General features: G+C 45.1%; 1 long non-coding RNA gene across 3 annotated transcripts in view; it reads right to left on the bottom strand.

Moving 5' to 3' along the window:
- Positions 1-209: 209 nt before the first annotated feature.
- The window catches only part of LOC140470864 (uncharacterized), a 58498-nt gene continuing 41484 nt past the window's right edge, over positions 210-17223 (bottom strand). For all 3 annotated transcript variants that reach the window (XR_011956772.1, XR_011956771.1, XR_011956773.1), the window contains one exon: positions 210-870. This is a non-coding gene — a long non-coding RNA (uncharacterized lncRNA). The remainder of the gene's footprint in view (positions 871-17223) is intronic.

The raw sequence follows: 17223 nt of genomic DNA, 5'->3' as shown, positions 1-17223 counted from the left end.
TCACTGTCTGAGTTCCAACACCCAGTGTCCATCTAGGACACGAGCAGGGGCTATAACATCCCAATGTAACAGAACACATTTTCCATCTGACAAATATGTCTTGTCATGTCTTAAAATGCAACATGTCTAGAGTAACTTCATTCTTAGTAATTAATTAAGTTAATATCAGGGAAATAACATTAATGGTTAACTCTCTAATTCCACTATGGCTTACTGAGGATAATTTATTATATTGGCTCAGAATTTCACTTCTTCCTCTTAGTTGTGAGTTCAACTCTTATTTCAGAAGTTGACAAAATACATTTGCTGACTTACAGCAGTTAACTGACAGTCGCTAATAACGGCGTCATTAGAAGCCAATGAAACTTATAGCCTTTTCTGTGATGGCTCGAGCCCTTCTGTCAAACTCGGTGCAGGCAGGTCCAAGTAGCAGAAAGTTATCTCTCTGACTCCCAGGGACGTGTAATCCTCCAGCTCCCACTCCACTCTGCTCCCTCACAGGGTCACCATGTCTGTGACTCCAAGGCACGATTAGGCCTTGACCCTCAGTGCTGATTTATATCCTCCCACTTTGGTGCTTCTGTAACACCCAGGTGAGTGTGAGCCTCATGTTCCTGCTTCAAGTTGCTGCCTCACGTGGTCACTCCCTTGTGACTTGGTGGTGGTTTAGAGCCTCCTGCTCTGCTGTTTGTTCAACACCAAGTCCCAGTCGGCCCCGATCCTCGCTGCTGATTTATATTCTCCAGCTTTGTGCTGCTCAAGGTCAGGTTTTCTCCCTTTGTCATTCCCAGCTAATGGTAGGCCTCAAGCCTCAGCTGAGATGTATAATATCCCACTCCACACTGCTCCCACATAGGATCGCCGCTGTGCCTTGGAGGACAGAGGAAAAGAGGAGGTTTAGAGTATACAGAGGGTGTTACAGTGATTGAGCGAGCTGTCGGGGATGGAACAGGTTATCTGGAGAGGTAGGCAGACCTGCAGTGTCTAAAGCAGGTTACTGGAAGATACAGGGAGGATTGTAGGCACTGAGGGAGGCAAAATAAATAGAGGGATGGTGGTTTGTTGGTTACGGAGCCTTGTAGACTCTAAAGGGCTTTTTGTGAGCTCCTTACTGAGATGTGAAGACTTCAACAAATTCAAATTGACAGCCAGTAAGTGTTGTACGGTACTGGAGACTGTTGGATGTTACAGAGTTAGAAGACTCGCAGTAACTGGGGGGGTTACAGATGTTTGAAGCACTCGTGATATTCAAGGACCCTCAGGACATAAGGAGGTACAGAGAATGGGAGCATTGCAAATTAGTGGGATTGCAGCGGCTGGAAGAGCTAACATGGATAAGGGGGATGAAAGTACCAATTTAGCACAACCAGCCGCTGTAATTCACAGAGATTTAAGGAAGGGAACCTGTGCTGTCATTGATTACAGTTATATGGAGAGTTGCAGATACCGAGGGGTTACAAATTTAGAAAGGAAGAGGCTATAGATGATCAGAAGTTTAAACAAGAATAAAAAAATTGGAGAGATCATGAGTGTAGATGGGAATGGAGGTGGTGAGACATTCTGATGAACAATAAGTGTTGTCGGTAGAGGAAGATGTCCCATATACAGGAAGAGCTGCATTGTCTATGCATTTACAGACATGAGGAGTGTTGTGGCGCCTGCTGGAGGGGATACAGATAACAGCATTTCCATCGGCTGGTGCAGTGGTTCAGGAAGGAAGCTCACCATCACATTATCAGGGACAACTCAAAATCAACAATACATCCAGCAATGCTCATGACCATGAGTGAATAAAGAAATAAAAGATCTTCAAGTAGCACTGAGGTCACTCAGGAAGGCTCTTTCAACAGTCCTTCACAAACCCGGAACCACTATACCCTGGAAGTACATTAGTTCCAGGTGCACGGGAACACCAGCATTTCAGTGACTGCCAAGCCACACTCCATCCTCCCAGCGCTGTATCTGTCCCTACACCTAAAAGGACTGCAGTGCATCAGGAAGGCAGGTTACCATCACCTTCTCCAGGGAAGTACAAATGGGAAGGTAATGATGGCCGAGCAAGTGATGGCCACATCCCATCAATGAATTTGAACAAGGGAAACTCATGGACTGTTCATGTCCCCTTTGCTTCCTCCACACAACCCACATTCCTATCGAGTTCGATGTCAGCAACAAACATGGAATCAGTCGATTTTGTCCATCCATCAAATGTATCGAATCCCTATGTGAATAGTTAGGGGTCAAGCACTAATCCATTTATTCCCGCTTAGTTTTCAGTTAAAGAATTCCCATACCATGCCAGTACATTCCCTCCAACCCCACACATGTTAATTTTGCTTATCCTCCTCTTCATTGGGACCTTGTTGAAATATTTATAAAATTCCTGACAAACTGTTCCTCCTTTTTACCTACTCTGCTGTTTACAGCCAGACAGGAAATCAAATCCGGCAGGGTTTATGAAATGGAATTTCAGGTTCAGAACAACATGCTTGGAATGGATAGAGGATTGGCTGATTGACAGAAGACAGGGAGTGAGTATAAAGGAGTTGTTTTCACGATGGGATCTGGTGATGAGGGGAACTCTGCAGGGGTCAGTGTTGGGACCACGCTGTACATGTCATGCATTAACAGTCTGGAAAAAAATGTGAAGTGGTACAAGAACTAGTTTTCCAAGAATGAGCCCAGAATGAAATGCGTGTCATATGAGGAGCAGGTGAAGTCTCTGGATCTGTACTCGATGAGGTTTAGGAGGCAGTGGCTGAAACTCATTCAAACTTACACAATACTGAGGGGCCTAAATGGAGATGATGTGGGGAAGATGTTTCCACTCGGCAGAGAGACTAGGGGCCAAGGGCACATCTTCCGTGTGAAGGTACGACCCTTTAGAATGGAGATGTGAAGGAATTTATTCAGCCAGAGGGTGATGGATCAGTGGAACTCACTACCTCATGGGGCTGTGGAGGTAAGTAATTCAGTGCATTTAACTCAGAGATAGATAGGCTGTTCATGAACGAAGAGATCAATGGTTACAGGGAGTAGCTGAGAGAATGGGGCTCACACAAAATACAGCCATATTTGAATGGTGTGGCAGATTCGATAGACTGAATGGCCTAATTCTATTCTTGTACCCGATGGTCTTGTGGACAGTGCTTATTCCATAGGATTCTAAGTATGCATTTGTCCTTTCTGCCATATCGTTTACCATGTATTCGGGCATTTTCCTAATTTTTGCAGTCACCTCTTGGTTTCAGACAGACTGCAGAAAGCTGCACCACAGAGTAAGGTGGGAAGCCTTGTGTATAAACCTCAGAAAGGTGGTATACAAGGTCAGCAGGTCATAAAGAAGGCAAGTGGAATGCTGGGATTGATTCCAAAGGGAATGGAGAATAACAGTAGGGAAAGCCTGTAACAACTATAGAGGATTCCAGTCAGCTCACACTGAGAATACTGTGAACAGGTTCGGTCCCCTATCTTGAGGGGGAATGTTCTTGCATTGGAGGCAGCCCAGAGAAGGTTCAACAGACTGTTGCTCAAAATGGAAGGTTATTGATTGAGTAGGTGGAGAAGGTTGAACTTGAACTCATTAGAATTTAGAAAATGAGGCAAAATTATTCATACACCGAATATCCTTGTGTTCTTACAGGTTCGGTACTGAGACGTTGTTCCCCTGAGCAAGAATCTGTAACCGGAGATAATGGGGAATGCAGGCACTAGGGAAGCTTACATAGAAAAGCAGGGAGACTGGAGGATGTTATAGAGTTCGGATGGTTTGAGATCACTGTTGGTGGTTAGAGATCAAATAGGTTGTCGGGATGAAAGATATCTCATAGAGGTAGAAGATTATCAGTCCAGAAGAAGTTACAGCGATAGGGAGGAATATAGGGACTAGAGATTACACAGATAGGGCTGGTAGGTGGAGCTCCAGGAGATACAGAGACTGGAAGGTGGTCGGGACTGGAGATTACATAGATATGGATGGTAGTTGGAGCGACAGGAGGTTTTGGAGAAAAGGAGGGGCGTAGGCACTGGAAATTACAGAGATAGTGGTGGTGGTCGGAGCTGCAGGAGTTTTTAGAGAAAGGGAAGATTTGAGGGACTGGAGATTGCACAGAAAAGGGTGACAATTGGAGATGCAGGACTTACAGAAATGGGGACGGTTGTAGGTCTGGAGTGTACGCAGATAGGGATGGTGGTTGGAGCTTATGGAGTTTATAGGATAGGGAGGATTGTTAGTGCTGGGGATTACACTAACAAGGACAGTACTTGGATCTGCAGGGATCAGTGAGATAGGGAGGTTCAAAGTGGCTGGATAAGTTCACAGAGCCAGAGAGAATATTTGCGATTGAAGAAGTCAGAGATACTGAGGATTGTAAGGCCACAGGAGTTCAGAGAGTTAGTGGGGTCTATGAAGGCAGGATTGCAGCATTCCCATCAGTTACAGAGATGTGGAGTGCTGCTATGGAGGAGGTTACAGAAATCAAGAGGGTTGGAGATGCTGGAAGATGTTACAAAGACAGTGAGCTGTAGTATTTGAGGAGGTTACAGCGACAGGGTGCATTGAGGAGTTGGAGGGTGCTACAGGTGTTAAACATGCTGCAAGGGATCAATAACCTTACATCAATCAGGGGAGTTGGAATGTCTGGAGATAGAGAACGAGAATTGCATGGAATGAAGAATATCATTGTATTCAAAGGAGTCAGGGAAGATACAGGGAGATCTGAACGGACCACAGGTGATCAAAAGGACAGTGAGGCTTCTCACTGTAGGATGGGGCAGTTTACGCAGACAGTGAGTATTTTATGGAATGGTACTAGTTACTGAGATTACAAAGTTGTATAGAATTGAGGAACGAACAGAGATGTGAAAGGCTGTAGTTAATGAAGACATTTGTCAATGTCGGCTACTAAGGTTCTGGAAATTAAATGGATGTGAGAGCTGGACAGTCTGTTAGAGCTTACAGAGACAGGAACATCAATAGAGCTTGGTGACAATAACACATATTAGGAAGCATTAGACACACTGGAGGAGGTTCCTGCGGTAGAGAGGGTTCTGGGCCAGGGTGACGTTTACACAGATAGAGGTGTAAGAGCTGGAGAAGATTAAGAATGTGATTAGAAAGATAAAGAGACCACAGGAGCTTACATTGACAGGGCGGGTGAAGTGACGGGAGGAGGTTACATAGATAGAGAGTTTTGTAGGAACTGGATTGAGAGAGTCACAGGCATTGGAGTGGGTTCCACAGATTGCGAGTGGTGCAGCAACCAAACGCAGAGGATGACGCAGATAGGGAGGATGGTAAGATCTCCACATTATCAGAGGGTTTTAGGACTGGAAGAGTTTACATAGAAAAGGATGAATGTTGGAGCTGTCGGAGTTTACAGAGACTGGGCGGTTTGGAGGGTTTGGGGTTATTTGTGGATAGAGATATATTTTTAGGGACTTTAATATGGAACGCAGAGGTAGAGTTTAGATTAGACTAAATCCCCTACAGTACTGAAACAGGCACTTCGGCCCAACAAGTCCACACCGACCTAACACGATGGACAAATTAGAATGGCCAATTCACGTAATCTGAATATCTTTGGACTGTGGGAGGAAACCAGAGCACCTGAAGGAAATCCACGGAGGCATGGGGAGAATGTCCAAGCTCCACACAGACAGTCACCCAAGCCTGCAATTAAATCTCGGTCCCTGCCACTGTCAGGCATCAGTGTTCATCACGGAGCCATCATGATGCCCCAAATTGCAGAGTTACACAAAGAGAGAGATTGCGATGGTGGGAGGGTTGTAGGATGTGGAGGAGCAAATAGAGGTATATGGTGTTGTTTCAGCTGGAAAAGGTTCTGTAGCTGTTTATATAGATAAGGAGGTCTTTAGGGATAGGAGATTGTTACTGAGGTCGTGTGGTGCTATAGGCCAGGAGGCAGGAATATGATCGAGCCTGCAGAAGGTTACAGTGATATCATGGTCTCTTGGGGCTTGAGAAAGATACACAGGTCGGTATTTTGGTCCGGGCTGGAGGACTTTACAGAGACAGGGTGGACTGTAGTTGTTTTGCAAGACTACAGGAATAGGGATTATTGTACTGAGTCCAGGATGAGGTTATTGAGATTGGGCATGTTATTGAGACTGGAGCAATTTACAAATTGAGAGAGTCGTCAGCATTGGAGTAGGTTTCAAATATATAGCAGGATTATGGGAGGGGTGGAGGTTACAGAAATAAGACATTTCCTGGGAATTACAAGCATTCAAGACACTAGTGCAGATGAGTTGGACCAAAAGGTGTGTTTCCTTGCTGTATGACGCTTTCACATGACAAGAGACAGTGTGAGAGGGGAACCTAGAACAGAAAGATCCCAGGTTTCAATACCACCTTCCTAAGGGAGGCCTGCTTTCCCCTCTGTTGTACTGATCCTCACTAAGACAGCACAGGCCTGGATTGATAACTGTGAACTTCCTATATTGTCAGAGGAAGGCTCAGTACAGCAGAGATGAAAGTAAACAAGAGGGTGAGGATTGAGCCTGGGATCTTCATGCTCTGTGTTCACCCTTCAACACTGTATCTGTATTGTGTCTTCTGTATCAAACATCAATCCCTTAAATACGCTCTGCTCTGTTCACTGTGAGTGACCGTACCTCATTGCAGTATTTACTGAAGGTTCCAGATCTCACAATTCATCTCTCTCTGGCTGACTAACCATCCTCAATGAGGTGATTGACGAGATAGGGGTTGAGAATTCTGCTGAGTCAGGAATATCCTGAGTACAGACAGAAGACAGAGAAATAGACAGAATGGGAAATTAGACTGATGCATTGAGGGTTACACATGGAGAATGACACTGAGTCCCAGAGATCTGAAATATCCCAGTCTCCATCCCTCGCCTGTGCTGCCTCGACTCTCTGAAGTGGAGAATTCTGTTGGCTCAGGATCTGGAGTAGCTGCAAAAGGTGGAATCAGAGACAGCAATTAGACCCTGACAGTGACAGATACCAAATGGATAGATACTGAGTGATATCACCAGAGTGCAGGAAGGCATCAGGATCAAACCACAGTCAGGAAGAAGAGTGTTTGATTCATGGTGAACTGGGATCAGTACTCAGGGATGAGGGAGCTATCAGTGAGCCAGGCAATGGTCTGGTGTTACTCTCACTAGACTGTTCATCCAGAATTTAATGCCGGTGTCAGGCATACCCATGTGAATACTCAATAGCCTTTATGGAAGGAAATCTGTTGTAGGCAGCTGGTCTGGCCTACATATGAATTCAGACCCACAACAATGGGACTGACACTCAACTGCCCTCTGACATGATCTAACAAGCCACTCAGCTCAAGGGCAGCTCGGGGTGGGCATGTCGTGCTGGCCAGCCAAAGACAGCAACATCCCATGAATGCTTTAAAACTAACCCTGCTGATAGCAGTATCCTGGCCAGTCATATCAGTAGATTTATTTACAGAGAGGATTCGGGGATAGGGTTCAGGTGAAAGGAGCTTTCCAAATTCAGAGACGAAAGTTGAAGCATCGGAACAGCATGGGGAATGGGGCTGAAGACAAGCAGAAAGGAACGGGAAGGGACAGAGTTGAACTAAAACTGTACATCAGTGAATAGGTTTGTGACAGGACATTGTGGGAAAGAGTAAATTATAATGTTCTTTTCTGGAATTGCCAAAGTATCTGCAATAAGGTAATAGATTAGTGACATAGAGATAGCTGAGATTTAGTCACCAGACAGTCATAATTACAGTGTGAACAAAAGGTGGAACATAAATATTTAATGGTAAACAACCTTAATGGATCTCAGGCCGAATAGGAGCGCAGGAGCATAACCCTGACAGTGATGTGGTACAAAGGCAGTACAGAGATGATGTGGCTTAATCAGCCTGAATGTGAATTCTATGTCCTATGAGAGAAAAGCACAACAGAAGAACTTTTATTTTTAAGGCTCCCTAGCAGCATTTCGTTGTTCATCACTGCAATAAACAGGAATTTGTTGGAATTTGTAACAAAGGTGGTGTGATAATTTTGAGAGACTTCAATATTTGCATGATCTGGGACAGTCGCACTGGCAAGAATGATATTCTGCAAGCTCCTGTTTGAATGTTTTTGTCAGTGTTTCTTTGAGTAACATATTGTGCAAATGGCTAGGGATGTCACTATCTCAGATCAACCGTTGAGTGATGAAGCTGACTGAAGGAGTGATGTAACACAGAGATCCTCCAGGAGATTGCAATATGGTGGAATTCAAAGAGATTATCAAGTTTTCAAGTGACCATAAAGCACACACGAGCATCAGAAACAAAGCCAATTACATGAGTGCGAGTGGAGAACTGACCAAGGTAAACAGGGGAAACCGGCTAAAATATATGGTTGTAAGTGAACAGTGGAAAACAATTAGGGTCATACAGTCATAGAGATATACAGCTGAGAAATAAGCCCCTCAGTCCAATTCATCCACGCCGACCAGATGTCATAACCATTCTTGTCCCATTTACCGGCATTTAGCCCATATCCCACTAAACCCTTCCTATTCATATCGCCATCCAGGTGCCTTTTAAATGTTGCAACTATACTAGCCTCCACCACTTCCTCTGGCAGTTGATTCTGTACATACAACTCCCTCTGCATGAAATATTTGCCCCTTAGGTCCCTTTTAAATCTTTCACCTCTCACTTGAACTTATGCCTTCTGTTCTGGACTCCCCTACCCCAGGGATAAGACCTTGTCTGTTTATTCTAACCATGCTCCACATGATATTATAAACCTCGATAAGGCCAGCCCCTCAGCCTCTGACACTCGACTGCTTTCCCTCGAGTCTTTGTTACAAATTCCAACAAATTCCTGTTTATTGCAGTGATGAACAATGAAATGCTGCTCGGGAGCCTTATAAATAAACGTTCTTCTGTTGTGCCTTTCTCTCCAGCTGACACGCTTCACTCCATTGGCTCATCTGATAAAGAGGAGACAGTGAGGTCTACAAATGTTGGAGATCAGAGTTGAGTGTGTATTGCTGGAAAAGCACAAGTCAGGCACCATCTGAGTAGCAGGATAGTCGATGTTTTGGGCTGGAGCCCTTCCTCAGGAATGAGGCTGGGAGCCTCGGGGGTGGAGAGATAAATGGGAAGGGGAGTTGGGGGAAAGGTCACTGAGAGTGCAATAGGTGGTTGTTGATGGGGATAAGATTGTTAGGTCAGAGAGGACGGTGGAGTGGATAGGTGGGAAGGAAGATTGACAGGTGGGACAGGTCATGAGGGTAGCGCTGAGCTGGATGGTTGGAACTCGGGTAAGGGGGGAGGGGAAATGAGGAAACTGGTGACGTCCACATTGATGTCATGGGGTTGAAGGGTCCCAAGGCAGAAGATAAGACGTTCTTCTCTCTTCCTTCCTCAGGTGGTGAGGGAGTGGCGAAGTTCTTGGCAGAGTGGGAGGGGGAGTTCAAATGTTTGGCCACAGGGCGGTGAGTTGATTTTCAGGTGTCGTGGAGATGTTCTGTGAAGCAAGATGTGAGAAGGCATCAGTTTCCTCATCTCCTCGCAGAGCACTTTAGAGAACATCTCCTAACACCTGCACCAATCAACCCCACCGCCCTGTTGGCGAGGATTCAAACCTGTGTGGGCAAGCCCCAATGGATTTCTAACCCATCGCCTAAACCACACGTCTACCACCACATGCTTACAGAGGATACAGAGCTAAGGAGGATTGTAGGGACTGGAAGATGTTTCACAGTTTAAGAGTGTAGTGGGGACTGGAGGAAAATACCAAAATCTGGAGGGTTTAAGATTGAAAGATTCTGCAGAGAAATGTTACAAGGTTAAAGCCAGGATTCTTGACAGTGAGGAGTAACAGAAAATTCTTGGGGTCAACGTCCAGAGATTCTTCAAAGTTGCCAACCAAGTTGTTAAGGGTTGTTAAGAAAGCCAATGATGTGTCAGCTTTCCTTAGTAGGGGATTGAGTTTAAGAGCTGTGAGGTTATGCTGCAGCTTGATACAGCCTGTGGTTAGACCACAATTGGAATATTGTGCTTAGTTTTGGTTGCCTCATTTCAGGAAAAACGTGGAAGCTTTGGAGATGGTGCAGAGGAGATTTATCAACATTCAGCCTGGACTGGAGGGGAGGACTTATGAAGAAAGGTTGAGGAGCCAGGGCTTTTCTGTTTGGAATAAAAAAGGATGAGAAGTGACTTGATAGAGATGTATGAGATGATGAGAGGCATACATAGAGTGGGTGGCCTGAGTTTTTTTTTCCAATTGCGAAAATGGCTATATCTTGGAGGCAAAATTGTCAGGTAATTGGAGGAAGGTTGAGGGGTGATGTCAGAGGGAGGTACTTTAGACAGAGTGTGGTGGATGAGTGGAATGTATTGCCAGTATTGGTGGTAGAGTCAGATACATTAGGACATTTAAATACATTTTGGATAGGCACATGAATGACAGCAAAATTAATTTCTCAAAATGGAGACCTGTGACCAGTGGAGCAGTCCCAGCACGGACCACAGGGATCCGTGCTGGGACCACTGTTGCTTTCGATACATATCAATGATTTGGAAGAAGGTATCGGTTCCTTGATTAGTTTGCAGATGACACTAAGATTCGTGGAGTAGCAGACAGTGAACGGAACTGTCAGAGAATACTACAGAATATAAATGGATTGGAGAGGCGGGCAGAGAAACGGCAGATGGAGTTCAATCTTGGCAAATGCAAGGTGATGCATGTCGGAAGATCCAATTCAAAAGTGAACCCACAGTAAATGGAAAAATCCTGGGGAAAATTGATGTACAGAGATGTCTGGGTATTCAGGTCTATTATTCCTTGAAGGTGGTAACGCAGGTCAGTAAAGTGGTCAAGGTGGCATACGGCATACTTTCCTTCATTGGACGGGGTATTGAGTACAAGAGTTGGCAGGTCATGTTACAGTTGCTTAGGAGTTTGGTTTAGAATATTACGTACAGTTCTGGTCTCCACATTACCAAAAGGATGTGCATGCTTTGGAGAGGGTGCAGAGGAGGTTCAGCAGAATGTTGCCTGGCATAGAGGGCGCTAGCAATATGGAGAGATTGAATAGTTTTGGATTATTTTCATTAGAAATACAAAGTTTGATTGGGGACCTGATTGAGGTCTGCAAAATCATGGGATTTATAGACAAGGTGAATAGCAAGAAGCTTTTTTCCCCAGAGTGCGAAACTCAATTACTAGGGGTCACGAGTTCACAGTAAGAGAGGAAAGATTTAGGGCAGATATGCGTGGCAGGCCCCCATACGCAGAGAGTGATGGGGTCCTGGAACACTTTGCCAGCGGAGGAGGAACAGGCAGGAATGATAACGTCAGTTAAGATGTATCCAGACAGATGCCTGAATGGGCAGGGAGCAGATCCTCACAAAATAGGTGAAGGGTTTAGACAGAGAATCTGGATCAGCGGAGTCTTAGTGGGCTGAAGAGCCTGTTCCTGTGCTGTGATTTTCTTTGTTCTTTCAATGGTCTGCAGGTTAAATTGATCTTAGAGTAGGATAAAAGATTGGCACAACACTGAGGGCTGAAGGGCTTGTACTGTGCTGTACTGTTCCTTGTTTTAAATAGGGAGAGTTACGATGGCAGAAAGAGGTTTCAGGAGGCTGGAGAGAATGGGATCTGAATGAATAGACACATTAGGAAGGGTTTACTAGGATTGTCGGAGGTAACAGAGACAGCAATAATCTGATCTGGAGAAGACGACCCAGACTGGGAGGGTTGTGGGGAGTGGAGGTGGTTTCACAGGGAGCACATAGAGCCCCAGGATGTTACAGAAATGTGGAGAGCTGTACTGTCTACATGTGTTCATGAAGATGGAGAGGTTGGGAGGGATGGAGCAGTTTACAGGGAGAAGGATGTTAGTAGGATGGAGCGGTTTACACAGACAGGGAGGATTTTCGGTGAATGGAGGAGATTACAGAGATAAAGTGGATTGTATAAACTGGAGGACCAAACAGAGATATGGAGGGTAGTCGTGACTGAAGATGTTTACAGATATAGGACGTTTAACTTTGCAGATTATTTAGATATGAAGAGTGTGGAGTCTGACAGATTTTCCAGAAGGGCAGTAATTTTGGTTGGAGACAGTTTCACAGATTAGGGAGCATTAGTAACCTCCTCCAGAATGGTCAAAGTGGGAAGGGTTGTAGGGGAGGGCGACATTTACACAAGTAGGGGCGTAAATGCTGGAGAAGGTTGTAGAGATGAGTAAATGGATGGAGATACAGGAGGGGCTTACATTGAAAAGGTGGGTGTTAGCGATGGGATGATGTTACACAGACAGTGAGTCTTGTCCGAACTGGTTCGCGAGAGTCACAGGCTTTCAGTGGGTTCGACAGATCGGGAGGGCTGCAGGGACCTGAGAGGGTTGTTGTGTCTCCACTGAGTGATCGTGTCTTTAGGACTGGAAGAGGTTACGTAGATACGGAAACATCGAAGACAATGTGTGCCGCCTTCTTTTTCTTGAACAGAGCCTCAATATCCCCCATCAGCCAGGGATCCCTAAACCTGCCAGCTTTTCCCGTCACTCTAACAGAGATCACACTTTTAAAATCCTCCCATTTGCCAGTCATTCCATTTCCTTCAAACAGACTCACCCAGTTGACAGGAGCATGATGTGGAGCAGCTGGTGTTGGACTGGGATGGACAACGTTAAAAACCCCCCAACCCCAGCTTACAGTCCAGCGGGTTTATTTGGAGGCACTGGGTTTCATCGCGCTGCTCCTTCAGCAGGTGGTTGTGGAGCACAATAATCAGGCACAGAATTTATAGCAACAGAATTGCAGTGTCATGGAATGTAATACCAAACATATTTAGTTGAAGTTTTCATCTTTCAGAATGATCACCTGGATTTCGAAAGCTGGTCCTTTGAATTAAACCTGTTCGACTATAACCTGGTGTTGTGTGATTTTTAATTCACCCAATCGACCTCTGCTCAATCTACCAAATAGCCCCAAAATTGGCCCCGCTCCAGATTAAGACCTTAATCTGTGGACCTGCCTGATCTTTTTCCATAACTATGTTAAAACGAGGACAGTTGTGGTCATTGGACCCAAAGTGCTCACCGACTGACACTTCAGTCACTTGCCTGAACTCGTTTTCTGAGAGGAGGTCTCGTTTTCAGCTGCCTGAGTAGAGTGGGGCCCTCTCCATTTTGATCGAGGAAACTTTCTTGGACACATTTGACAAATTTCACCCCATACAGGACTTTTTACACTCCGGGTGGTCCAGTCAATCCAGGGGAAGGTAAAATCTCCAACCAATACTATTCTATTATTTCTATAGGTACCTGCAATCTCTCTACACATTTTCTCCTCTAGTACCCGCTGGCTATTTGTGGGTCCAGAACACAATCCCAGCAGACTGACCATCCCCTTTTTGATTCTAAATTCTAACCATATGACCTCATTTGATCACCCCGAAAGAGTATCCTCTCTCAGCACTGTTGTTATGTCCTCCCTTACCAAAAGGGACAACTCCCCCTCCTCACTTACTTGCCCTTCTATCACGCCTGTAGCTTCCGTGTCCTGGAACACTGAGTTGCCAGTCCTGGCCTTCTCCCAGCGATGTTTCTGTTATGGTTATAATATCCTAGTCCCCAGAGCCAATCCATGCTCTGATCTCGTCTGCCTTACCTGTCAGGCCTCATGTCTCAAAATAAATGTCCTTTAAACCAGAAGTCTTTTCCCTCCCTTTACTGTGCCCCTAGATATCCTGGATAGAAAACATGCTCTCGATGGCTGATGCATTTTTCCCTTGACTGATCAATGGGCCGTCTCTTACTTAGAGTCAAAAACCCTGCCAAACTAGTTTAAACCCTCTGGGGTAAGACAAACAAATCTCCCCCCAGGGATACTGGTGCACCTCTGGTTCAAGTCTAACCTGCCCCCCTTTTTCAGGTCACCTCTACCCCAGAAGAGATCCCAATGATCCAAGAACTGAAAACCCTGCCCCCTCCACCAGCTCCTCAGCCACGTATCCATCTCGCCAATCTTTCTATTTCTACCCTTATTGGCATGTGGCACTGGGAGTATTCTGGAGATCACAACCCTTGATTTATTGCTTTTTAACTTCTTTCCGCACTCCCTGTACGTATTTCACAGGATACCATCCCTTTGACTAACTGTGTCATGTGGACCAATGTGAACAATAACCTCTGAATATTTGTCCTTCCACTTCAGAATGTTGTGTAACTGCTCAGAGACATCCTTGACCCTCATACCAGGGAGGCAGCACACCATCCTGGGGTCTCTTCTGCAGCCACACAACCTCCTGTCTGTCCCACTCACAACTGAACCTCCTATCAGTATCACTATCAATAGAGAGGATCTGACAAACAGAGATTGGGAGGACTATCTGGAGTTGGGTCTATATTTGGAAAGTGGGAGTACGTTAAAGCGATGCAGTGAGAGTTCAGGGCCAGTGTGTTCCTGACGAGGGAATAGTAAAGGCAGCTGGTCCAGCAAATACTAATCAAGTGATATCGTGAGTTTGATAAACAAAATACACTGCAATAAATACAGGTGAAGCCATTAAAAAGTATAGGGAGTGCAAGTTGGGCTCCAGAAAAATGAATGTATTTTAGCAGTATAGTAAGGATAGGAAAATTACTGAGGGAAGAGTTGGAAACTAAAGGACCAATCTGTGCATGGAGCCAGAGGGAGAAGGTGAGAGCTTCAATTAATACTTCCCATCTGTATTCACACAGGAGAAAGGCATTGTACCCGGGGACTTCAGTTGGGATGGCAAGTTTCTCGAACGTGTTAAGATCAATAAGGCGGAAGTGTTCCATTTGTTCACATGCTTAAAGTTGGAGGAATCCCCAGTGCCCAATGAAATGTATTCCAGGCTGCTATGGGAGGTAAGGAAGGAGATTGCTGGGGCCCTGATGGATATGTTTAATACTTTGTTGGCCACAGGTGAAGTGTTGAATGACTGGAGAATCGCTAATGTGGTTCCTTTATTCAAGAAGGGCAGCAGGGATAGGCCAGGTAATTACAGAGCAGAGAGTCTGACAGCAGGGGCACGGAAATCATTCGAAACAATTCTGATTGACAGAATGAATCAACATTTGGAAAGGCAGAGATCGATTATGGATACTCATCACGAATTTGATAGAGAAAGATCCTGTCCCAAATTCAGCAGAGATTTTTGTTTGAAATTATGATTGAGGATTTTGATGAGGGCAGTGCAGAAGCTGTAGGTTACATGAAGTTCATTAAGGAGCTTGACAAAGTCCCTCATGGAACGCAGGTCTAACAGACCAATGGGATCCAAGGCAATTTGGCAACCTGGATCCATAACGGTGGAGGGTAAGTTTTGTGTTTGAAATACTTTCACCAGCGGGTGTACCACAGGGATCTGTGCAGCAACCATTGCTGTTTATTATAGAAAATAGAACATCGAAAAGTACAGCACAGAACAGGCCCATAGGCCCACGAAGTTGTGCTGAGATTTAATCCTAATGTAAAATATATTAACTTAACCTACGCACCCCTCACCTCACTGCTATCCATGTGCATGTCCAGCAGTCGCTTAAATGTCCCCAATGACTTCGCTTCCACCAGCACCGCTGGCAACGCATTCCATGCATTCACAACTCTCTGCGTAAAGAACCTACCTCTGTTGTCTCCATTATACCTTCCTCCTAATATCTTCAAACTATGACTTCTCGTACCAGTCAATCCTGCCCTGGGGAAAAAGGTCTCTGGCTATTGACTCTATGCATTCCTCTCATTATTTTGTACAGTATTATATGCATTTATGAGTTGGATGTGAAAGCAGAAGGTATCATTAGTAAGTTTGCAGCTGACGTGAAGGTGAGGGTGTTGTCCACAGTGAGGGAGATGGTCTCAGGCTACAGTCTGAAGGTTGAGGCTGGGACAGAATTTCAAGACAGGAATTTAAATAGAGGGAAAACTGATTAATTAAAGTGCATTTATTCGAAAGTAAAAAGCCTAACAGTTCAGGCAGATGAACTCAGTGCATGGACGGGAACATGGGACCGGGGTACCATGGTATGACAGAATCACAGCCGAGGGAGGGGCAGGACTGGGGGCTCAATGTTCCAGGGTACAGATTCTACAGGATGGAGAGAACAGGTGGTGGGAGAGAAGGGGGAGTGGAGTTTTTGATCAATGAAAACATGACAGCAGGACTTCGAGAGGATGTTCTAGAGAACGCCCAGTGAAGCCATAATGGTGCAACTGAGAAATGAGAATGGGTTATCAGTTTGATATGACTGTACGACAGGCCCCCAACAGTCAGTGGGAATTTGAGCAGCAAATATATCGGGAGATCTCAGAGATCTGTAAGAATGATAGGATTGTAATGGTCGGGGAGTTTAACTTTCCAAACCAAGACTCGGACTGCTAGAATGTTCAGCGCTTGGGAGCGAAGAATTTGTTAGTCATATTTAAGAAAACTGTCTCAGTCAGAATGTAAATGGTCAGACTGCAGAAAGGGGTAAAACCTGACCTCCCCTTGGGAAACAAGGAAAGGAAAGGGACTGAGTCATTAGTGGGGCAACACTTTCGCAAAGTTCTCACGATTCTATTAGTTTGAAAATAGCGATGGAAAAGGATAAGCCTGGTCCACAAGTTAAAGATCAAAACTGGCCTTGCTTCAAGAGCTTTTAACAATTGATTGTGGAGGATATTTGCAGGTAAAGGGACGTCAGGCAGGTGGGAAACTTTCAAAAGAGAGATAAAATGAAAGGTCAGGGCCAGCATATTCCTGTTAGTGTGAATGACAATGCTGACACAAGTAGGAACCATTGGATAAGGGGGGGGGGGTATTGAGGCTCTGGTCAACAAAAGGGGCACATGTCACATATAGCCAGCTGGATTAAGGGAATTCATTGAAGAACATTGCGGGTGGAGTAATACATTTAAGAGTGAAATCACGAGGGCCCAAAGGGGACCTGAGAAAGCTTTGGCAAATCAGGCTGAGGAAAATCCAAAGAGATTCTACAATTATATTAACAACACAAGATTAACTAGGGGGAGAATACGGCTCCTTGAAGATGAATGGAGCCAGCCACAGGAGATGGGTGAAATACTAAACGAAAATGTCACGTTTGAACTTACTGTGGAGGAAGACTGGTGAAGTCAGGGGGAAAAATGTGATGTCTTCAAAAGACTCCAGATAACAGGAGGTACTAGAGGTATTAAAATGCATATAAGGGAGACAAGTCCTTGGGAACTAATGCAGTATATCTCAG

This window comes from Chiloscyllium punctatum, chromosome 52 (assembly GCF_047496795.1).
Source record: "Chiloscyllium punctatum isolate Juve2018m chromosome 52, sChiPun1.3, whole genome shotgun sequence".
Classification (NCBI taxonomy): Eukaryota; Metazoa; Chordata; class Chondrichthyes; order Orectolobiformes; family Hemiscylliidae; genus Chiloscyllium; species Chiloscyllium punctatum.
Note: the sequence above shows the minus strand (reverse complement) of the source record. Positions and strands in the feature narration are given on the sequence as shown.